Consider the following 26,230-nt stretch of genomic DNA (forward strand, 5'->3'; position numbering starts at 1 on the left):
TTTTTTTTTTTGAGACGGAGTCTTGCTCTGTCATCAAAGCTGGAGGTGCAGTAGCGATCTCAGCTCACTGCAAGCTCTGCCTCCCAGGTTCATGCCATTCTCCTGACTCAGCCTCCCCTGTAGCTGGGACTACAGGTGCCCGCCACCACACCCAGCTAATTTTTTTTGTATTTTTAGTAGAGACGGGGTTTCACAGTGTTAGCCAGGATGGTCTCGATCTCCTGACCTCGTGATCCGCCCGCCTCGGCCTCCCAAAGAGCTGGGATTAACTTTTGTATTTTTTAGTAGAGACAAGGTTTCACCATGTCGGCCAGGCTGGTCTTGAACTCCTGACCTCAGGTGATCTGCCCGCCTCGGTCTCCCAAAGTGTTGGGATTACAGGCGTGAGCCACTGTGCCTGGCCAGTTTGAGGTTTTAGTTAGATATCTAAGTGAAGATGCTGACCAGAGAGTTAGGTACATGAAAAAAGAGTTTAGGAAGAAGCCTAGGCAGGAGATATACATTTGGGAGTTTTGGTAATCACTAGTGTCATTCACCAAATATTTCCATTTCATCTTCTAATATGGTTTTATGTTAGAATTGTATTTTCCTACTCATTATGGCCCTGTGACTTGCTCTGTCCAACTAAAATCAAGTGGAAATAATACGTGTTACTTCTGGATGGAAGCTTTAGTAATTAATGCACAATGTCACATTCTTATCTCTGTCACAGCAGCTGGCAGTACTCTTTATGGTAGCTGCTCTATGAGCTGTGTCCCAGAGAAAGGACAACATGGGATAGAACACCCAGGCAAACCACAACTGAAAGGGAGGGAGCATGAGTGAGAAATCTTTCTTAAGCTACTGGGACTGGAGGTTGGTTGTTGTTAACCCAGGAAGACATAGCCTGTTCTGACTTGAATGGGGATCACGATAGATGGATAGAGGGATGAAGCTAGAGATGTAGACAGATAATAGGAAAGAGAAGTTCCAGGGCAAGGGAGCCTGGGAGTTTTCCAACATTAAAAGGTTGGGGAGTAAAGGAACCAGCCAAGACTGAGAGGAAGCTTTTGAGACCATGTGGTGTCCTAGAAGTCAGGTGAAGAAAGTGCTTCAAGAAGGAAATAACATTTAACCACATCAAAGGCTGCTAAGTCAAGCAAGATGAGGAATCTGAATTTCCACTGTGGAGCTCATTGGAAAGCTTGGCAGGAGCAGTTTTGATGGAGCAATCAGGCAAAAGCATACTCCAAGTGGGTTTAAGTGAGAACAGGAAGAGAGAAATTGGACAGAGCAAGTCTATTCATTTGTTTCAAAGTGTGGATATGGGGTCATACAAGGACAGGAAAGTGGGATTGTGAGTGCCTTAAAAAAATTATAGATATATTGCATGTTGAGTACAGATGGGAAAATAAAACATGTAGGAGGAAGGGGCAATTGTGGGAGTTATATCCTTGAGCAGGAGAGATGGAATTAGATTTAAGTGTTCGAATGGAGGGGGTCAGCTTTGTTTGGAAATGGGTGGTCATGAATTTAAAGTGAGATTAATCAGTACAATTATGTGTTTTCCTTCAGACACATTCAGCTGTGTGGGTGCAGGTGTGGAGTAGATGAAGCGCTGGATTCAACAGGCTTGAAAGTGATGACTTGATTACCATTTTCAAGTACAATCGTCCCTCAGTATCCATGGCGGATTGGTGCCAAACCCCCATACCCCCCACCCCTCCAGGATGCCAAAATCCTCTTATTTCAAAATGGCATAGTAAAGACAGGTTGGTGGTGCATGCATATAATCCCAGCTACTCGGGAGGCTGAAGTAGGAGGATCACCCGAGAGTTCAAGGCCAGCCTGGGCAACATAGTGAGACCCCATGTCTAAAAAAAAAAAATTAAAAAATGGCATAGTATTTGCATATAACTTACACACACCTTTGTGTATACTTTAGATAATTTCTAGATTAGTTATACCTAATGCAATGCGAATACCACATAAACAGTTATACTGTATTGTTTAGGGACTAATGACAAGAAAAATCTATACGTGTTCAGTACAAATGTATTTTTTTCCTGAATATTTTTCATCTATGGTTGGTTGAATCCATGGATATGGAACTCAGATATAGAGGGCTGACTGTATGTTAGCTGTTGTTCTCAATGTTTTTGGGAAATCAAATGAGAGAAATGGCCTTTAATTAAAAAAATAAAAAAGAAAAACCCTGAGATATTTAAGAGAAGACCCATTCCTGGTCAAAGAACCAATAACAAAACAAGGATGAAATTTTTATTTCTGAAGAAGGTTTTTGTTTTGGTTTGTTTTTGGTGGATTTTCAGTAAGAATAGATTCTCTCTGGCTAGAAAGTCCCTTCAATAAGGAAAAGTAAGTAATTAGACTTACTGATCCAAACACCTGTTGATTCTGATCTTTTGACAGTAACCAATAGCTCTGACTTTGTGTCTTTTATCCTCTCCCTAGAATATTTAATCATTTTTTGTCACTAGCTTTGTAAAAGGGCACTAAGTAAACAAGATAACAATATAAGCAAGTGGTTTTTGAGCCCAACTCATGCTAGTTATTGGCACACATTGAATATGACATCTGGATGGGAAATCCATACTGAGATTAAGGCAAGGAAGTGAGAAAATGAAAAATTCATCCAGGAAGTGAATGTCCATGGCCAAATTACCAATGTTTATATATGTATATAAAACAACTTAGCATCAATTTGTTGCAGTAGTTATAACAGGCCTTGGCAAGGAGCTTTAGGCCAGAAGAGGATTTAAGTTTATTATAAACTAGACTGTTGTGATGTTCAATGTGTTAGGGTTTCATCTGGAACACTGAATCAGTGTTCTGATGAGGGGAAGGAGACATGACTAAAATTAGCAAACTTGGGTCTAGTTGGCTGCACCAAAGCAGAAGTCAGCTGTGTCACACCTGTTCTGCATGACTGACTGTTTATATAAGATAATATCAGGCAGAGAATGCTGGGAGAACATTACCAAAATCATACAAGGTCTAGTGTTTCAAATGTGTCTGTGAAAATGGCTGATTTATGACAAGGAATATGCTCATAATAGGATATTGAAAGAAATAACCCAGATATCAATTTTATGCATAGCATGTTCTCAGCTGCTTTTTTTTTTTAAGGTATAGGAAAACGGGCTAGAAGGAAATGAATGTTAATTGTGTCTTTTTGTGATTGAAGCCTGGAGCATTAAACCTTGAGACAAAATATTGAGGCAAATCTTGGTCAGGCACTTAGGAGTACTGAAAGCAAACACTATTTCTGGGTTTGTTTCCTTTTTGATTGCCTGTTTTGTTTGTGTTATAATTGTATAATATGTGACCTGATAATAGGGATTTAATATATGGCTATTGCTTTTTATACCATATTAATGCTGGAAGAATATACTTTTAGACATGTGTACTGTGAATTCTGTTTTAGGGAACTCAGAGATATGTTTATACATATAACATATTTATTGAACAACTGCTATGTGTCACTCTTATTAGGCACTGGACATTTCAGATACGGTCCCTAACCTCATGAAGCTTGCAGAATAAAATGGAGAGTATATTAGTTTTCTGTTGCTGCATAATTAGCAGCTTAACACAACAAACATTAATTATCGCACAGTTTCTGTGGGCAGGATGCAGGGCATGGCTTACTGGGTCCTTGGCTCAGGGCCTCACATGGTTGGAATAAAAGTGTTGCTGGGCTGCATCCTTATCCAATGGCTCAACTGGGGAAAAATCTGCTTTGAAGCTCACTTGCGGTGTTGGTAGAATTCACCTCCTTGTGTCATGATTGAGGGCTCTGGCTTCTTGCTGGCTGTTGGCTGGAGGTTACTCTCAGTTCCTAGAGGCCACCCTCAGCTCCTAGAGGCCACCCTCAGCTCATTGCCATGTGGCTTTCCCAATATGACCCTTTAATTATTCAGAGCCAGCTAAGGAGAGAGAATCACTAGTGAGTCTGTTACCGAGAGAGCTGTATATAATATAATGTAATCACAAGAGTGACGTTCTATTGTCTTTGCATATTCTGCTGGTTAGAAGAAAGCCACAGTTCTATATACAGTTAGCCACTGCTATGGGCAAATGGGGCTTATTCTGCTGGGAATGCTCTGAGAGGTCTCATAAAATGCACCTTAGAATGGAATGCAGCTGTCATTCAGGGTTGGTCAAGGGTTGCCCATGGGGGAGAATTCTGACTTCAAGGCATGTAGATGGCTCAAAATGACTGAGCAGGTTCCCAAAGGCATCTCTCATGGGGGCAGCAGTGAAACCCTGGGTGAAAGTGATAGCTACCTAGAGCAGCTGAGGTCAGGTATTACCAGGTTACAGGTTTGCAGTGCTGGTTCCCACAGCAATGGCTGGAGTAAAAAGGCAGATTGAGAGGGTGTGTGGTGGGACTAAGAAGTGTTTGATGTACATAAGGTGGTGAGAGGCAGATCTGTCTGACTCTATTGCCATCAGCTGCTACATGACCATTCTCCTGCACTTTGTTTAACAAATTCACTTTTTTTCATAAGTACTATATTTCTTCTTTGCACTGAAATTCTTAATTTAACTCTCATTGCTTTGGGTAAAACTATTTACAGCAGTGATTCTCAAAATGTAATGTGCATACAGATCACCTGGGGATCTTGTTAAATTGCTGATTCTGATTCAGTACATCAGGTGTGGTCTTTTAGGCTGCATGTCTAACAAGCTCCCAGGTGATGCCAATGCTGCTGGTCTGCAGACCACACTTTGAGTAGCAAGGTAGCTAGGGAAAATATAAATGAAAATGTATAGTAAGGTAAAAAATAATTGAAAAATATAAATGTGTAATTAGGTTGTGTATTTGAATGAACTGAATAAAAGGCAGGCATAGTGATGCCTTCTGAGATTGCTATCTCAACAGAGCCTTTGACAAACGTATTTGCTTTCCCTGTGGTCAGAGGTTTACTAAACGCTCTAAGTGTATTTTGAATGATGATTTGAATAATATTTTTATATAAAATCCTCTCCCAGAATGGTTCAAAGTGCTCTTTGAGGGAACTAATTTTTTTTACATAGGTAGTATTATAATAATATAGTAGTAATGTGAAAAATCAAATATATAGTTCCTACAAAACATCATTTTATTGCTCTGCATGTACATCCTCATTAAAAATTGCATTCCCTAAACCAAAATAACAGTATCATTAGGGTACAGTGAACTTATTCGAGTTTTGTCTCTGCTTCCCAAAGGGAAAAACATTGAGTTTCAAAGTCCTGCATCATCTGCTAAGAAGTTTTGTTCTGGGAACACTGTGTTTACTACTGATTGATCCAATTTGATTAGATTTTCATTCATGGTATTTCTTCCAAAGAAGAAAAAAATGAAGTAATCTCAGGGATCCTATATTTATGTAGTTCTCTAAAAGACATGATTAACTTCTGCAATATGGTTTCTCAAGAAGCACTTTGAAAGAAAATATGTGAAAGCATACCTCTAAGGTTTCAAGCTAAATTGAGATTTGATATGGTAATATATGATACTGCAGATAAGGAACTGACTTAAACCATGAAGACTTAGCAAACCCAGTAATGGTTTAAAAATTATTTAGATGCTTTTATTATTTTAGGCTTTCTATTTATTCACTCCATGTTCAACAAACATCTATTGAGCATCCATTGCAAGCATTGACATAGTCCTGGTTATGCAGTGAGGAACAAAATAGAGTTCCTGATCTCATGGAAGCTACACCAGGGGAGAAGGCAGACCTTAAGCAAATAGTCATACAAATGCACACATCATTACTTATGTGGTGAGTGTTATGAAATAAACTGCAGAGTTTTAGAGGAAGGAGTGTGCTCCTCATGTTCGAGGAATTAAAGAAGCCCAGGGTGCTGGAGCAGGGCACCAATAAGGAAGATACAGGAAAATGCTTATATAGCACACCCAATGTATCAGGAGGAGCCATCAATCAACTCAAGTCCTTACTACCACCTTGTGAGGCCAATGTCAGTATTATTCTCATTTTATAGGTCAGAGGCATAGAGGGTATGCCGATTGCCCAGTGTTTCCTGGGTAGTGTGTTTCAACACAAGATATCTGGTTTAGAGTCTTCCTCCTCTGCCCTGCATTGCTTCTCTGCAGGGGAAAGGCAGCAGGGCTCAGCAGATCACATACATTGGCAGCTTGCTCTTTTCTCCTCTCTCTGTGTGTAATAATATGCAACTTCAAAGCTTTAGGTGTTATGTGAAAGAACAGGAGGTTAGTTGACTTAATTAGATAAAATAACCATGAAATAAAATAGTAATAGTTCATTACCTCATAAGATAACATATAGAGCTGATAAGTAAGCACCCATAATGCATAACCATGTTGTCATTTCAAAAGATCTCTCCATGAGGGATATATGGAAGAAAATAACCATAAACTGTTTTCACATCTCAGCATGGGTGAGTCAGGTCTTCATTTTCTGACCGGGATAGTAACATGCTCTGATGGTGAATATTGCATGTCAACTTGATAGGATTGAAAGATGCAAAGTATTGTTCCTGGGTGTGTCTGTGATGGTATTGCCAAAGGAAATTTACATTTGAGTCAGTGGACTGGGAGAGACAGATCTATCCTCAATCTGGGTGGGCACCATCTAGTCGGCTGCCACTGTGGCTAGAATAAAGCAGGCAGGAAAAGATGGAAGGGCAGACTTGCTGGGTCGTCTGGTCTTCATCTTTCTCCTGTGCTGAATGCTTCCTGCCCTCGAACATCAGACTCCAAGTTCTTCAGCTTTTGAACTCTTGGACTTAGACCAGTGGTTTGTCAAGGGCTCTCCGGCCTTTGGCCACAGACTGAAAGCTGCAGTGGCAGCTTCTCTACTTCTGAGGTTTTGGGACTTGGACTGATCCACCACTGGCTTCCTTGCTCCTCAACCTGCAGACAGCCTATCTTGGGACTTTACCTTGTGATCGTGTGAGTTAATTCTCTTTAATAAACTCCCTTTCATATATACATATATCCTATTAGTTCTGTCCCTTTAGAGAACCCCGACTAATACACATGCCCTTTCTATAATTCCTTGAAGATGTGTAAGTGATGTGTAAGTGATACAACCCATTGAGGAGACTTTTTTTTTTTTTGGTATTTTCTTTTTTCTTTCTTTCTTCTTTTCTTTTCTTTTCTTTTGAGACGGAGTCTTGCTCTGCTGCCCAGGTTGGAGTGCAGTGGCGCCATCTCGGCTCACTGCAAGCTCCGCCTCCCAGGTTCATGCCATTCTCCTGCCTCAGTCTCCGAGTAACTGGGACTACAGGCGCCTGCCACCATGCCCGGCTAACTTTGTATTTTTAGTAGAGACGGGGTCTCACCGTGTTAGCCAGGATGGTCTCGATCTGTTGACCTCATGATCCGCCCACCTCGGCCTCCCAAAGTGCTGGGATTACAGGCATGAGCCACCGCACCCAGCCTTTTTCGTATTTTCTAAGGCAGGAAAATGATGTAGTAAATGTTTAGATGTTATAGCAGGATTCTAAGAAATGAAATTTTGAGTAATTTTCCTTTTGTCACTCAGAGTAGTTTAGTTTTGCTATAGATTTACCTTAAGCTTTAAATAAAAGTGCCTATAAACTTAAAAATATTTATTGCAATTTTCATTTAATTTCCTACTTAAACCAGATACATTTCCCAGCACTGAAAGCAAGCAGTTGGATAGATTTTTGCTGTCATAGTTTAGTAAGTGGCAATGCTGTGGAAGAGAACAAAACAGGTGCAGGGATGCTAATCACATGAAGGAATCCAGACGCCCCCATGCAGTTAGCTATCTGATGGGAAACTCAGAAGAAGACAGATATGAAGTTCTTACATTTCATGATCTAGGCTTTTCGAGGCTTTACCTTTTGTGACTGGCTTTTATCAAATGGCATGCTTAATAGTGGGCAGAAAAAGATAAGAAAAAGCATCAACTAACCATAAGCTGGATAATACATCTTTGAGAAACTAAAAGTTGGCTGTTTGGAGCATTGATTGTTATAGAATCAAAGGAATGTTAGAAATACTGTCACCTGACTTTTTCCCTTTTAAAGATGAAAAACAAGGCTGAGACATAAGTGAATTTTCCAAGATCATAGCAGATCAAGCTGGTAGCAGAGCACGAGATAGAGCCACACTCTCCTAACTCATAGGCAGTGACCTCAGCATTGAGATTAGGGGTGTGCGTCTGTGTGTGTGTAACAATGTGCTTTAGGTTTCCTAAGACAAAGTTCATGAAACTAGAAACACAATATGCAGTTCTCCAGGAAACATACATATCCAGAGCACATAGAAAATCCCAAACTTAGAGTGCACATGGCTTCTGAAGCAAAGATAAGTCAATATATGGGGATAATGTTTGAGCTACTGTGGTCTTAAAAATAATAAAACACCTTCACTCTTGGTAAGGCAGCAAACTAGGGTCCTTTTTGATTTAATCAGTTATTTTTAAAGAATAAAACACGATTGGCGGAGCAAGATGGCCGAATAGGAACAGCTCCAGTCTCTCCAACTCCCAGTGCGAGAGACACAGAAGACCGGTGATTTCTGCATTTTCAACTGAGGTACTGGGTTCATCTCACTGGGGAGTGCCGGACAATCGGTGCTGGTCAGCTGCTGCAGCCCGACCAGCGAGAGCTGAAGCAGGGCGAGGCATTGCCTCACCTGGGAAGCGCAAGGGGGGAAGGGAATCCCTTTTCCTAGCCAGGGGAACTGAGACACACAACACCTGGAAAATCGGGTAACTCCCACCCCAATACTGCGCTTTAAGCAAACAGGCACACCAGGAGATCATATCCCACACCTGGCCGGGAGGGTCCCACACCCACGGAGCCTCCCTCATTGCTAGCGCAGCAGTTTGTGATCTACCGGCAAGGCAGCAGCGAGGCTGGGGGAGGGGTGCCCGCCATTGCTGAGGCTTAAGTAGGTAAACAAAGCTGCTGGGAAGCTCGAACTGGGTGGAGCTCACAGCAGCTCAAGGAAACCTGCCTGTCTCTGTAGACTCCACCTCTGGGGACAGGGCAATAACAAACGCAGCCGAAACCTCTGCAGACGCAAACGACTCTGTCTGACAGCTTTGAAGAGAGCAGTGGATCTCCCAACACGGAGGTTGAGATCTGAGAAGGGACAGACTCCCTGCTCAAGTGGGTCCCTGACCCCTGAGTAGCCTAACTGGGAGACATCCCCCACTAGGGGCAGTCTGACACCCCACACCTCACAGGGTGGAGTACACCCCTGAGAGGAAGCTTCCAAAGCAAGAATCAGACAGGTACACTCGCTGTTCAGAAATATTCTATCTTCTGCAGCCTCTGCTGCTGATACCCAGGCAAACAGGGTCTGGAGTGGACCTCAAGCAATCTCCAACAGACCTACAGCTGAGGGTCCTGACTGTTAGAAGGAAAACTATCAAACAGGAAGGACACCTACACCAAAACCCCATCAGTACATCACCATCATCAAGACTAGAGGCAGATAAAACCACAAAGATGGGGAAAAAGCAGGGCAGAAAAGCTGGAAATTCAAAAAATAAGAGCGCATCTCCCCCGGCAAAGGAGCGCAGCTCATCGCCAGCAACGGATCAAAGCTGGACGGAGAATGACTTTGACGAGATGAGAGAAGAAGGCTTCAGTCCATCAAATTTCTCAGAGCTAAAGGAGGAATTACGTACCCAGCGCAAAGAAACTAAAAATCTTGAAAAAAAAGTGGAAGAATTGATGGCTAGAGTAATTAATGCAGAGAAGGTCATAAACGAAATGAAAGAGATGAAAACCATGACACGAGAAATACGTGACAAATGCACAAGCTTCAGTAACCGACTCGATCAACTGGAAGAAAGAGTATCAGCGATTGAGGATCAAATGAATGAAATGAAGCGAGAAGAGAAACCAAAAGAAAAAAGAAGAAAAAGAAATGAACAAAGCCTGCAAGAAGTGTGGGATTATGTAAAAAGACCAAATCTACGTCTGATTGGGGTGCCTGAAAGTGAGGGGGAAAATGGAACCAAGTTGGAAAACACTCTTCAGGATATCATCCAGGAGAACTTCCCCAACCTAGTAGGGCAGGCCAACATTCAAATCCAGGAAATACAGAGAACGCCACAAAGATACTCCTCGAGAAGAGCAACTCCAAGACACATAATTGCCAGATTCACCAAAGTTGAAATGAAGGAAAAAATCTTAAGGGCAGCCAGAGAGAAAGGTCGGGTTACCCACAAAGGGAAGCCCATCAGACTAACAGCAGATCTCTCGGCAGAAACTCTCCAAGCCAGAAGAGAGTGGGGGCCAATATTCAACATTCTTAAAGAAAAGAATTTTCAACCCAGAATTTCATATCCAGCCAAACTAAGTTTCATAAGTGAAGGAGAAATAAAATCCTTTACAGATAAGCAAATGCTTAGAGATTTTGTTACCACTAGGCCTGCCTTACAAGAGACCCTGAAGGAAGCACTAAACATGGAAAGGAACAACCGGTACCAGCCATTGCAAAAACATGCCAAAATGTAAAGGCCATCGAGGCTAGGAAGAAACTGCATCAACTAACGAGCAAAATAACCAGTTAATATCATAATGACAGGATCAAGTTCACACATAACAATCTTAACCTTAAATGTAAATGGACTAAATGCTCCAATTAAAAGACACAGACTGGCAAACTGGATAAAGAGTCAAGACCCATCAGTCTGCTGTATTCAGGAGACCCATCTCACACGCAGAGACATACATAGGCTCAAAATAAAGGGATGGAGGAAGATTTACCAAGTAAATGGAGAACAAAAAAAAGCGGGGGTTGCAATACTAGTCTCTGATAAAACAGACTTTAAACCATCAAAGATCAAAAGAGACAAAGAAGGCCATTGCATAATGGTAAAGGGATCAATTCAACAGGAAGAGATAACTATCCTAAATATATATGCACCCAATACAGGAGCACCCAGATTCATCAAGCAAGTCCTTAGAGACTTACAAAGAGACTTAGACTCCCATACAATAATAATGGGAGACTTCAACACTCCACTGTCAACATTAGACAGATCAACGAGACAGAAAGTTAACAAGGATATCCAGGAATTGAACTCATCTCTGCAGCAAGCAGACCTAATAGACATCTATAGAACTCTCCACCCCAAATCAACAGAATATACATTCTTCTCAGCACCACATCGTACTTACTCCAAAATCGACCATGTAATTGGAAGTAAAGCACTCCTCAGCAAATGTACAAGAACAGAAATTATAACAAACTGTCTCTCAGACCACAGTGCAATCAAACTAGAAATCAGGACTAAGAAACTCAATCAAAACCGCTCAACTACATGGAAAATGAATAACGTGCTCCTGAATGACTACTGGGTACATAACGAAATGAAGGCAGAAATAAAGATGTTCTTTGAAACCAATGAGAACAAAGATACAACATACCAGAATCTCTGGGACACATTTAAAGCAGTGTGTAGAGGGAAATTTATAGCACTAAATGCCCACAAGAGAAAGCAGGAAAGATCTAAAATTGACACTCTAACATCGCAATTAAAAGAACTAGAGAAGCAAGAGCAAACACATTCGAAAGCTAGCAGAAGGCAAGAAATAACTAAGATCAGAGCAGAACTGAAGGAGATAGAGACACAAAAAACCCTCCAAAAAATCAATGAATCCAGGAGTTGGTTTTTTGAAAAGATCAACAAAATTGACAGCCCACTAGCAAGACTAATAAAGAAGAAAAGAGAGAAGAATCAAATCGACCCAATTAAAAATGATAAAGGGGATATCACCACCGACCCCACAGAAATACAAACTACCATCAGAAAATACTATAAACACCTCTACGCAAATAAACTGGAAAATCTAGAAGAAATGGATAATTTCCTGGACACTTACACTCTTCCAAGACTAAACCAGGAAGAAGTTGAATCCCTGAATAGACCAATAGCAGGCTCTGAAATTGAGGCAATAATTAATAGCCTACCAACCAAAAAAAGTCCAGGACCAGATGGATTCACAGCTGAATTCTGCCAGAAGTACAAGGAGGAGTTGGTACCATTCCTTCTGAAACTATTCCAATCAATAGAAAAAGAGGGAATCCTCCCTAACTCATTTTATGAGGCCAACATCATCCTGATACCAAAGCCTGGCAGAGACACAACAAAAAAAGAGAATTTTAGACCAATATCCCTGATGAACATCGATGCAAAAATCCTCAATAAAATACTGGCAAACCGGATTCAGCAACACATCAAAAAGCTTATCCACCATGATCAAGTGGGCTTCATCCCTGGGATGCAAGGCTGGTTCAACATTCGCAAATCAATAAACATAATCCAGCATATAAACAGAACCAAAGACAAGAACCACATGATTATCTCAATAGATGCAGAAAAGGCTTTTGACAAAATTCAACAGCCCTTCATGCTAAAAACGCTCAATAAATTCGGTATTGATGGAACATACCTCAAAATAATAAGAGCTATTTATGACAAACCCACAGCCAATATCATACTGAATGGGCAAAAACTGGAAAAATTCCCTTTGAAAACTGGCACAAGACAGGGATGCCCTCTCTCACCACTCCTATTCAATATAGTGTTGGAAGTTCTGGCTAGGGCAATTAGGCAAGAGAAAGAAATCAAGGGTATTCAGTTAGGAAAAGAAGAAGTCAAATTGTCCCTGTTTGCAGATGACATGATTGTATATTTAGAAAACCCCATTGTCTCAGCGCAAATTCTCCTTAAGCTGATAAGCAACTTCAGCAAAGTCTCAGGATACTAAATTAATGTGCAAAAATCACAAGCATTCTTATACACCAGTAACAGACACACAGAGAGCCAAATCAGGAATGAACTTCCATTCACAATTGCTTCAAAGAGAATAAAATACCTAGGAATCCAACTTACAAGGGATGTAAAGGACCTCTTCAAGGAGAACTACAAACCACTGCTCAGTGAAATCAAAGAGGACACAAACAAATGGAAGAACATACCATGCTCATGGATAGGAAGAATCAATATCGTGAAAATGGCCATACTGCCCAAGGTTATTTATAGATTCAATGCCATCCCCATCAAGCTACCAATGAGTTTCTTCACAGAATTGGAAAAAACTGCTTTAAAGTTCATATGGAACCAAAAAAGAGCCTGCATCTCCAAGACAATCCTAAGTCAAAAGAACAAAGCTGGAGGCATCACGCTACCTGACTTCAAACTATACTACAAGGCCACAGTAACCAAAACAGCATGGTACTGGTACCAAAACAGAGATATAGACCAATGGAACAGAACAGAGTCCTCAGAAATAATACCACACATCTACAGCCATCTGATCTTTGACAAACCTGAGAGAAACAAGAAATGGGGAAAGGATTCCCTATTTAATAAATGGTGCTGGGAAAATTGGCTAGCCATAAGTAGAAAGCTGAAACTGGATCCTTTCCTTACTCCTTATACGAAAATTAATTCAAGGTGGATTAGAGACTTAAATGTTAGACCTAATACCATAAAAATCCTACAGGAAAACCTAGGTAGTACCATTCAGGACATAGGCATGGGCAAAGACTTCATGTCTAAAACACCAAAAGCAATGGCAGCAAAAGCCAAAATTGACAAATGGGATCTCATTAAACTAAAGAGCTTCTGCACAGCAAAACAAACTACCATCAGAGTGAACAGGCAACCTACAGAATGGGAGAAAATTTTTGCAATCTACTCATCTGACAAAGGGCTAATATCCAGAACCTACAAAGAACTCAAACAAATTTACAAGAAAAAAACAAACAACCCCATCAAAAAGTGGGCAAAGGATATGAACAGACATTTCTCAAAAGAAGACATTCATACAGCCAACAGACACATGAGAAAATGCTCATCATCACTGGCCATCAGAGAAATGCAAATCAAAACCACAATGAGATACCATCTCACACCAGTTAGAATGGCGATCATTAAAAAGTCAGGAAACAACAGGTGCTGGAGAGGATGTGGAGAAATAGGAACACTTTTACACTGTTGGTGGGATTGTAAACTAGTTCTACCATTATGGAAAACAGTATGGTGATTCCTCAAGGATCTAGAACTAGATGTACCATATGACCCAGCCATCCCATTACTGGGTATATACCCAAAGGATTATAAATCATGCTGCTATAAAGACACATGCACACGTATGTTTATTGCGGCACTATTCACAATAGCAAAGACTTGGAATCAACCCAAATGTCCATCAGTGACAGATTGGATTAAGAAAATGTGGCACATATACACCATGGAATACTATGCAGCCATCAAAAAGGATGAGTTTGAGTCCTTTGTAGGGACATGGATGCAGCTGGAAACCATCATTCTTAGCAAACTATCACAAGAACAGAAAACCAAACACTGCATGTTCTCACTCATAGGTGGGAACTGAACAATGAGATCACTTGGACTCGGGAAGGGGAACATCACACACCGGGACCTATCATGGGGAGGGGGGAGGGGGGAGGGATTGCAGTGGGAGTTATACCTGATGTAAATGACGAGTTGATGAGTGCAGCACACCAACATGGCACAAGTATACATATGTAACAAACCTGCACGTTATGCCCATGTACCCTACAACTTAAAGTATAATAATAATAAATAAATTAAAAAAAAAAAGACTAAAACACCTTACAGATAGTCTACATTTTGAAAAATATTAGGGTACTTTAATGAATTTATTATTCCTTTGTCCACTCTTGGCCATGTAGAACCAGGTATGATCTCCTACTAGCATACTCCTGTGAGAAGCCCTCTCAGAACCTTTACAGAACTGTGGCTACCCAGGGGCTGTGGTGGGAGAGTCTGCCCAGGGCACAGAGAGCATAGCTGCTGCTGTGAGCTTGGACATTTAAGCCATGTCAATGAGAAAATACTACTCCCTGCTGGGGCCGACCACACCAATTCCTGCTCTCCCCTTAATGCCAAGGCTCCAAGAGACTGTTCCACCAGGTCCAAAGGCAGAGGAAGAGGGAGGGGATGGAAGCTGCAAGTAGATAATATTTGCTTCTTTACTGATCTTCAAATTGGCATCTAGGAATATAAGAAAACCATCTAAGCAGTGAATAGTACTAATATGAGAAATAAGATTTTCTGTTACAAGTTAAATATTAATAAAAGGAATAAAACCATAACCAAATAGCTTTCCTTTCTTTATTCAATAGAAAATCAAGTATAAAATACAATGGAGAAAAACCACTTTTACAGTAACAATAAAGACTATGAAATATCTAGAAATACATTTTACCTCAAACATATAAAACCTATATAAAGAAAAATAAAGCTTTACTGAATTATGAAAGAAGACTTGAATAAATGGTGGGGCATGCCATACTCTTGGTTGTAAAGATTTTACTTTTCCCTGAGTGAGCTTATGTTTATAATACAATTCCAATAAAAATTCAATAGGATTGAATACATACACACATATTTCAAAATTTGACTTTGGACATGATACATAAGGCCTTTGGACTTTGGTATGAGAATAAACTGGTCAATGTTTCTTGAATACATTTGGAAAATGTGAATAATCTTAAAATGTTCAGATCTCTTAATATTTCCAGTTTGGATACTAGATACGTAATTGGAAGTGTTAATAAAACTCCATGTTTAAGAATGTTTGTCAAAGCTTTATAAAGAAAATTGGCCTGGGCAACATCGTGAGACCTTGTCTCTACTAAAAATGAAAAAAAAAAAAAAAATTAGCTATGTGTGATGGTGTGGTGCATGCCTGTAGTCCCAAGCTACTTGGGAGGCTGAAGTGGAATGATCACTTGAGTCCAGGAGTTAGAGGCTGCAGTGGGCCATGATTGCACCACTGTACCCCAGCCTGTGCAATAGAGTGAGACCCCTTCTATTAAAAAAACAAAAAAATCGAAGTTGGCAAAATCAGTGAGGCAACTGGCTCAAACACATTTTGACGCAAACAGAGTATTATGCAGCTCTTAAAACCTCTATTTAAATACTAATTAATGACATGAAACCATAAATAAATTTAAAATTATATAAATTTTCTTAATTAAAAATATGTCTATTGTATATATACTTATAGGCAAAGAACACATGTAAGTGAAGAAAATTTATTGAAATGTTTCCAGTAGTTATCTTAGGATGGTGAAATGGTAAAATAGATGCGGGTCCAACTTCTAACTGTGAGATTCTGGTTAAATTTTGTTGTTATTCCAGGTCTTAATTCCTTCATATATAAAATGAAGAAAATAACAATACAGTTGCTGTGAGGGCTAAATTTGCTAATATATGCAAAACGTTTAGCATAGTGTTTAGCATATACCAAGTATTTAATAAATAGTATTTATATCAATAATTAACGTTATATAATTTCAGATTTATAAATTTTAGACCTTACAGATTTATTAATTTTATAATCAGAAAAAGATGATGAATATTACACATTTCAAAAAGAGGAAGTTGAGAAATTTAAGGCACAGTGAAAACCAAGTGCAAAAAAGACATGGGAAGTGGCCGGGCGCGGTGGCTCACGCCTGCAATCCCAGCACTTCGGGAGGCCGAGGTGGGCGGATCGTGAGGTCAGGAGATCAAGACCATCCTGGCTAACACGGTGAAACCCCGTCTCTACTAAAAATACAAAAAATTAGCCAGGCGTGGTGGTGGGCGCCTGTAGTCCCAGCTACTCGGGAGGCTGAGGCAGGAGAATGGCGTGAACCCGGGAGGCGGAGCTTGCAGTGAGCCGAGATTGCGCCACTGCACTCCAGCCTGGGCGACAGAGCGAGACTCCGTCTCAAAAAAAAACAAAAACAAAAACAAAAACCAAAAAAACAAAACAAACAAACAAAAAAGACATGGGAAGTGAGCAGAGAACATAAAATATACGGCATGAAGTAAGACGAATTTGGCCTTAAGTAGTCCAATTTAAAAAGGAAATTATAATTTAACAGTTATTGAATGTGTTCTCTGTGCTAGGACTTTTAAGTATTACGTACATGTTATATACATCATTTAGCTCTTGGTATCACTCTGTGAGGAAGGTACTATTATTACCATTTTACAGATGAGGAAAGTAAGGTACAGAAAGTTGAAGTGATTCATTCAAAGTTGTAGAGCAAGCAAGCAGCGGAGCTAGGCTATGAAGCAGTCTGGATCAGTCTAACCACTCCACTGGACTGCCGTCTCACGTGATGAGTTCTACATGATACAGGTAAGATAAAAGAAAATGAATTGCTTAAGATAAGCACAACAATTTCTGATAGTGAGATAAGAAACATTGCCCCTGAATGGCCTCATGAAGATGACACTGCTCAATTTAATGATGAACGTTCTCCAGGTGTCCTTACAACAGAAACACTGACAGGTTTCACAGCACTGTTTATTATGGTGTCTCTCAATGTGAGTGAGTGACCTTACATTAAAGCACAATCATTAAAAATCTTTATCTTGGAGAAGGGCCCATGAGTAGAGAGCAGACTTGATAGGTTAATGGAGAGAGACTGGCATACTGAAAAATCTTTAAAATAACTCTCTTTTGTGTTGAAAAATCTTTAAAATAATTTTGAGGAATTGAAGAATGATTGAGGGCTTTACCACAAACTTGAAACTCAAACAAGGACTTCTAAAGAGGTAAGAAATCTCATAAAACACAGGAATAAGATCACAATTAGTTTCTACTCTTCTTTGAAGTTTAGATATGAAAAAAATCAAAAAATGTAAGATGTTGACTAGAGTAACAAAAAGATTATATACAGTTGTGATACTGAAAGTGACCTTTTTGGTTCGCAATTGGGAAAATGGTATTCATTAATTTGGTGTAGCATATTGAATAATTCAGTTGTCATATATAGAGTTTAAGTTCGTCACAGGTTGGACTTTCCAGAAGCAGACGTTGAGACGGAGTTTCGGTGCAAGGTGTTTATTAGGGATCAAGACCTATGAAAGGAATGGGGAGCGAGCAGAACTGTCCATGTTGGGACACAGTGGCCTGACATTTATCTTCATGCCTTGCTCAATTACTGGACGCAAGCTGCTCTGAAAAGGGTGTAATGTGGAGTGAAGCATCTCTCTGCAGCTGAGGCTGATTCTGAAGGAGCTGACACCTGGAGGCCGTCTGCTGAGTGCGTTCCCCACAAGTGGGCCACAAGCCCTTCCTTTAAGGGTTCCCTTAATCTCTTAGCAGACATTTTGAGCGTGGGTGCCTGTTCAAACCAAAGATTCCTGCTGGCTCTACTAGTGTGTGGTCCGTTTCCAGGGGAATTAGCAGGTAAGCACTGGAAGAACAATGCTTAGAACAGAGATTGGCAAATGCTAAACAGCTCATGGGTCAAATCCAGCCAGTGACCCATTTTTGCATGGCCCATGAGCTAGGAATGTTTGTTACATTTTTAAAGGATTGCACGAAACATACAAAGATACCTCAAGGAATATGTGACAGACTGTATGCGACCTACAAAGCCTAAAACATTTACTATTTAGCCCTTTATAGGAAAATTTTTCCAGATCCTGGCCTAGAATCACGACCAGTCTTAGTTTCAAGTAAATATTCTACACCAAGTTTTGGCAACTTGAGAAATGAGAACTAGAAGTTATTTTTTACTGTACTCTTTAGAAGGAAGTAATTGGTCTGATCATTGATTGTGGCAGGAGATAGTTCTTAGATGGATAATCAGAGCATGAGGACCTGCCCAGATGAGGCCTCTTGAATTGGATCCCTAGTTACTTGGGGCTTTCTGTTCTTCTGCTCTGGAAAATGATGGTAGATCAAGTATTTTTAAAGCATATTTCTTTTAACATTTTCAACTATAGCTGCTATTTCTCTTTAGGTTATTTTATTAAAGCAACCAAGCGTTTGATACCGTGACTACAACTTCACTGAACAAGAACCTCAATCTTGTAAAAATGTTATTTGCTCCATGGTAGAATGTCACTGATACGACTTTGAGTTTCATATCAGTTTCATTGAACTTCAACTCGTTTAAGCAGAAAGGATCCTGCTGAAATCCCTGTTGCTTGACAACCCCCTAAGTGCATGCTGGATGTTGACCGTTACTTTAGAGAGGACTCCTTAGTTGATCATTTGGTTCAGTGATCTGTGTTATAATTTTTTTCTCTTTTCATGCTTTATTACCCATTTAAAATACTTTCATTAGACCAGAGAGCTGTGTATATTTTGTTCTTAGATTTTTTGTTCAGCAAGACGCTATTTCCTTTTAGAGTACATTTCACATAAAGGAAAATGAAATGAGCATGGTAAATTTTATTTATAAACTGGCATTTTCTGCCAGCTGGATTTCAAGAGCATTCACAGACTTGCACATTTATGTATTACCTACGTGAAAGTGTAGGTGCCAGAAAACAAGCCAGTATAAGCTTTCAAAATAGGAGAAAATTTACTGTATATAAAAGGTTCATCCAGCTGTCTGAACAGTTGTATAAAAAGGTCAGCTTCTGTAGGAAGCAGAGCGTGTAGAGGTGGATGAAGTAGTTGAGATGTTTCAACTTTAAATCCTGTATAAGGATGACAGACAAGATGAAGGCAAGAGACAAAAGAATAATGTTTTGAATGTTTCATAGAAGAATAAGCTTCTTCCTGCTTGTTAAACATAAAATGATTGGAAAGAAAGATTTTGTTACTGAGCTATGGTCAACTATAGAGGGAGACGATGATTCCAGTGCTCACATTCATTGCAAATGGCCGTCATGCATCCTCTATTGTTTTCTTAGAGCTAAAAACAAACAAGTGGCAGATTATGAGTTCTAAAACAAACAAAATCCTAGTAGATTAAGAGTTCATTATTAGCAGAGCTATCTGGCCAGGTGTTTTGTTTCTTTTTCCTTTTTTTTTTTTGAGATGGAGTTTCGCTCTTGTTGCCCAGTCTGGAGTGTAATGGCGCGATCTCGGCTCACCACAACCTCCGCCTCCCAGGTTCAAGCAATTCTCCTGCCTCAGCCTCCTGAGTAGCTGGGATTACAGGTATGTACCACCACACCCAGCTAATTTTGTATTTTTAGTAGAGACGGGGTTTCTCCATGTTGGTCAGGCTGGTCTCAAACTCCTGACCTCAGGTGATCCTCCTCCCTTGGCCTCCCAAAGTGCTGGGATTACAGGCGTGAGCCTCTGCACTTGGTCTTTTGTTTCTTAAAATTTGCATATTATTTTAAAAATGTACCTTGCATTGACTTGAAGAAATTTTTAATTTTCCTCTTTTGTGTAAACAACTCAATTATTTGTGATAAATGGGTCAGGGAAAACATAGGTAACAAATCCAAGAAAAGAAAATTATTGGTCTTTAATGGATAATCTTCAATAATCTTTAATAGACCTCTGGCACCAACCTGTGGATCCTGGCTGCTGACAACAGTTAAATATACTGTGACTTGTTTTTTTCATTCTCTGTTAAAAACATATTGATAAATAATAAAATGGCTAGAAGAATAGTGACAGAGGGCCTAGATAATTAATCAACTAACTTGGTAACCAGTCTTCAAAATTTGAGAATTCATTATGCAGTGAGTTATTAGTTTTTAAAATATTATCTGTTGTGTAAGTCATAATCTAATTTTAGATCCTAATCCAGTCTTTACTTCCAGAGCAAGTTTATACTTTGGTAACACAAATTCAGTCTTACCCAAGGAGAAGCTATTGTCTCAAACCGTTTATTTCATGAAAATACAGATTAATTTTAGATTGCCCAGGGAAACAACTACTGCCATTCTTCTTCTAATAATACTTTAGTGTATGGGGCCTGTTGGGAGAGGGTGGAGGTGGGGGAGTGCATCAGAAAAAATAGCTAATGCACGCTGAACTTAATACCTAGGTGATGGGTTGATAGGTGCAGCAAACCACCATAGTACATATTTACCTATGTAACAAACCTGCACATTCTGCACATATACCCTGGAACTTAAAAAATAAAATTGAAACAAAAGAAAAAAATACTTTAGTGTAGAACTCAATATATATATTGAGGCATTTTCTATGTATAGTGCATTGTCTACCAAAGAGATAATGAAGTTTAGGTGCCTACCAACATGGGCATTCTTAAGAGTATCTGCCAATCCCTGCATGGATTTTGCATGTGTTTGCACGTATTTATCAATAAGAGAAACAAAGCTTATTGTGTGTCTTTTAATTTTACTTTCTGTGGGTACATATATTTATGGCATACATGAGACGTTTTGATATAGGCATGCAATGAATAATAATCACATAATGTAAATTGAGGTACCCATCCCAAGTATTTATCCTTTGTGTTACAAATAATCCAATTATATTATTTTAGTTATTTTTAAACATACATCAAATTATTGACTATAGTCACTCTGTTGTGCTATCAAATACTAGGTTTTATTTATTTTTATTTTTGAGACAAGAATCTTGCTGTGTTGCCCAGACAGGAATGCAGTGGCACGATCTCGGCTCACTGCAGTCTCTGCCTCCTGGGTTCAAGCAATTTCTGGCTAATTTTTGTATTTTTAGTAGAGATGGAGTTTCACCACGTTGGCCAGGCTGGTCTGGAACTCCTTACCTCAAGTGATCCACCTGCCTTGGCCTCCCAAAGTGCTAGGATTACAGGCATGAGCCACTGTGCCCAGCCTATTCTTTCTATTCTTTCTTTCTATTTTTCTGTGCCCATTAATCATCCCCTCCTCCACTGTATGCTCCCACTGCTTTTCTCAGCCTCTGGTAACCATCCTTCTGCTCTCTATCTCTATGAGCTCAGTTGTTTTGATTTTTCCCTACAAATAAGTAAGGACATGTGGTGTTTGTCTTTCTGTGCCTGGCATATGTCACTTAGCATAATGACCTCCCGTTCTATCCATGTTGTTGCAAATGACAGGATTTCATTCTTTTATGACTCACTAGTACTCCATTGTGTATACACCATATTTTCTTTATCCACTCATCTGTTGATGGACATTTTAAGTTGCTTCCAAATCTTGGATATTGTGAAGAGTACTGCAACAAACTTAGGACGGCAGATTATCTCTTCCATATACTGATTTTCTTTCTTTTGGGCCCATACCCAGCAGTAGGACTGCTGGATCACATGGTAACTATATTTTTAGTTTATTGAGCAACCTCCAAACTGTTTCCCATAGTGGTTGTAGTAATTTCCATTACCACCACCATTTGTATATCAGCTGTGTGAGAGAGTTCCCTGTTCTCCACATGCTTGCCAGCAATTGTTATTGCCTGCCTTTTGGATAAAAGTCATTTTAACAGGGTTGAGATAATATCTCATTGTAGTTTTTATTTGCATTTCTCTGATGATCAGTGATGTTGAGAACCTTTTCATATGTCTGTTTACCATTTGTATGTCTTCTTTTGAGAAATATCTATTCATATCTTTTGCCCATGTTTTGATTGGATTATTAGGTGTTTTCCTATGGAGTTATTTGAGCTCTTTATATATTCTGGTTATTAATCCCTTGTCAGAGGGGTAGTTTGCTAATATTTTCTCCCATTCTGTAGGTTTTCTCTTCACTTTGTTGATTGTTTCCTTTGCTGTGTAGAAGCTTTTAACTTGATGTGATCCAATTTGTCCAATTTTTTGCTTTGGTCATCTGTGCTTGTGAAGTATTACTCAATAAATTTTTGTTCACGTCAATGTCCTGGAGACTTTCTCCACTGTTTTCTTGTAGTAGTTTTATAGTTTGAGGTCTTAGATTTAATTTTTAATCCATTTTTATTTAATTTTTGTTTATGGCAGGAGGTAAGAGTCTAGTTTCATTCTTCTGCATATGGATATCCAGTTTTCTCAGCACCATTTATTGAAGAGACTATTTTTCCCCCAATGTATGTTCTTGGCACCTTTGCCAAAAATGAGTTCACTGTAGGTGTGTGGATTTGTTTCTGGGTTCTCTATTTTGTTCCATTGGTCTATGTGTCTATTTATATACCAGTACTATGCTGTTTTGTTTACTCTAGCTTTATAGTATAATTTGAAGTGAGGTAAAGTGATTCCTCCAGTTTGTTTTTTGTTTTTGTTTTTGTTTTGTGTGTGGGTTTAAGGTAGATTTGGCTCTTCTGGGTCTTTTCTGGTTTCACATAATTTTAGGATTGTTTTTTCTATTTCTGTGAAGAATGTCATTGGTATTTTGATAGAGACTGCAATGAATCTGTATATCACTTTGAGTAGTATGTGTCAGACCTCTGAGCCCAAGCTAAGCCATCATAACCCCTGTGATCTGCATGTATACATCCAGATGGCCTGAAGTAACTGAAGAACCACCAAAGAAGTGAAGCAGCCAGTTCCTGCCTTAACTGATGACATTCCACCATTGTGATTTGTTCCTGCCCCATCCTAACCAATCAATCGACCTTGTGACATCCCTCCCCTGGACAGTGAGTCTCATGATCTCCCCACTCTGTACTTTGTGACCCCTGCCCCTGCCCACAAGAGACAACCACCTTTAACTGTAATTTTCCACTACCTACCCAAATCCTATAAAACTGACCCACCCCTATTTCCCTTTGCTGACTCCTTTCTCAGACTCAGCCCACTTGCACCCAAGTGAATAAACAGCCTTGTTGCTCACACAAAGCCTGTTTGGTGGTCTCTTCACATGAATGCATGTAACAGTATGGACATTTTAACAATATTGATGCTTCAAATCCATGAACATGGAATATATTTCCTTTTTTTTTTTTGGTGTTCTCTTCAATTTCTTGCATTGAAGTTTTACAGTTTTTATTGTAGAGACATTTCACTTCTTTGATTAATTTTAATCCTAGGTATCTTATTTTATGTGTAGCTATTAAAAATGGGATTACTCTCTTGATTTTTTTTCAGATAGTTACATGTTAGCATGTAGAAATGCTACTGATTTTTGTATGTTGATTTTGTAGCCTGCAACTTTACTGACTTTGTTTATCAGTTCTAATAGTTTTTTTGGTGGCGGAGTCTTTAGGTTTTTCCAAGTACAAAAACATATCATCTGCAAACAAGGATAATTTGATTTCTTCCACTCCAATTTGGATGCCCTTTCCTTCTTTCTCTTGTATGATTCCTCTAGCTAGGACTTCCAGTACTATGTTGAATGACAGTGGTGAAAGTGGGCATCCTTGTCGTGTTTCAGATCTTAGAGGAAAGGCTTTCAGTTCTTCTCCATTTAATATGATACTAGCTGTGGGTCTGCCATATAGGGCTTTTATTATGTTGAGGTATGTTCCTTCTCTGCGCAGTATTTTGAGTTTTTTTTTTATCATGAAGAGATGAATTTTATCAAATGCTTTTTCAGCATCCATTTAAATGATCATATGGTTTTTGTTCTTCATTCTTTTGATATGATGTATCACATTGACTGATTTGTATTTATTGAACCATCCTTGCATAATGGGGTAAATCCAACTTGGTCATGATGAATGGCCCTTTTATGGAGTTATGGAATTGGGTTTGCTAGTATTTTGTTGAAGATTTTTGCATCATTGTTCATCATTGATACTGGCCTGTAATTCTCTATTTTTTGATGAGTCTTTGTGTGGTTTTCATATCAGGGTAATACTGTTCTTGTAGAATCAGTTTGGAAGTATTCTTTCCTCCTCTATTTTTTGGAATAGTTTGAGTAGGACTGGTATTGGTTCTTTCTTAAATGTTTGGTAGAATTTAGCAGTGAAGCCATTGAGTCCTGGGCTTTTCTTTACCAGGAGACTTTTTATTATGGCTTTGATCTCATTACTCACTATTGGTGTATTCAGGTTTTGGGTTTCTTCATGGTTCAATCTTGGTAGGTTGTATGTGTCTAGGAATTTGTACATTTCTTCTTGGTTTTCCAATTTATTGGCATATAGTTGCTCATAGTAGCCACTAATGATCCTTTGAATTTCTAGAGTATCCATTGTAATGTCTCCTTTTTCATCTCTGATTTTATCTATTTGGATATTCTCTCTCTCTTTTTTCTGTCAGGCTAAAGGTTGGCCAATTTTGTTTAACTCTTGAAAAAAACTTTTTGATTCATTAATCTTTTGCATTGTTTTCTTCATTTCAGTATCTGCTGTGATTCTTACTGTTCTACTAATTTTGAATTTGTTTTTCTCTTCTTTTTCTAGTTCTTTTAGATGTATCATTAGGTTGTTTATTTGAAGTTTGTCTTCTTATTTGGTGTAGGCACTTATAGCTATAAACTTTCCTCTTAGTATGCTTTTGCTGTATCCCATAGGTCTTGGTATGTTGTGTTTCCGTTATCATTTGTTTTAAGACATTTTTCCATTTCCTTATTAATTAATTCACTAACCTACTGCTCATTCAGGAGTATATGTTTAATTGTCATGTATTTGTATAGTTTCCAAATTTCCTCTTGCTATTGATTTCTAGTTTTATTCCATTGTGGTTAGAGAAGATGCTTGATAATACTTCAATTTCTTTTGAATGTTCTAAGCTTGTTTTGTGATTTAATACATGGTCTAGCCTTGAGAATGATCTATGTGCTGAGGAGAAGAATGTGTATTATGGAGCCATGGGATGAAATGTTCTGTAAATATTTATTAGGTCCATTTGTTCTATAGTGCAGATTAAGTCTGATGTTTCTTTGTTGGTTTTCAGTCTGAAAGATCTATCTGTCCAATGCTGAAAGTAGGTTGTTGAAGTCTCCAGCTATGTATGTATTGGGACTTATTTCTCTTTATAGCTCTAATAATATTTGCTTTATATAGCTGGGTTCTCTAGTGTTGGGGATGTATATATTTAAAATTATTATAATCTTTTGCTGAACTGACCCCTTTATCATTATTCAGTGACTTTTTTGTCTCTTCTTACAGTTTTTGTCTTTAATATATTTTGTCTGATACAAGTATTCCTGGTTTTTTTGGTTTTATTGGCATGAAATATGTTTTTCCATCCCTTCATTTTCAGTCTATGTGTGTCTTTATCGGTGAAATGTGTTTCTGATAGGCAACAGATTTTGGGGTCTTTTTAAAATCCATTCAGCTAGTCTATGCCTTTTGATTGAAAAATTTAGTCCATTTACATTCAATGTTATTATTTTTTAGTAAGGACTTACTCTTATCATTTTGTTATTTTTTTTCTTGTTCTTTTGTGGTCTTTTCTCTTTATTTTACTCCCTGTCTTCCTTTTAGTGAAGGTGATTTTCTCTGGTGATACGGCTTAGCTTCTTGCTTTTTATTTTTTGTGTATTTGCTGTATGTTTTATGGTTTGAGGTCGCCATGAGGCTTGACAATACTATCTTATAACCCGTTATTTTAAACTGACAACGACTTAACACTCTTTGTGTAAGCAAACTACCAACCAAGCAAAGAGAAAACTAATAAGATAGTACG

This window comes from Macaca nemestrina, chromosome 7 (genome assembly GCF_043159975.1).
Source record: "Macaca nemestrina isolate mMacNem1 chromosome 7, mMacNem.hap1, whole genome shotgun sequence".
Taxonomy (NCBI): domain Eukaryota; kingdom Metazoa; phylum Chordata; class Mammalia; order Primates; family Cercopithecidae; genus Macaca; species Macaca nemestrina.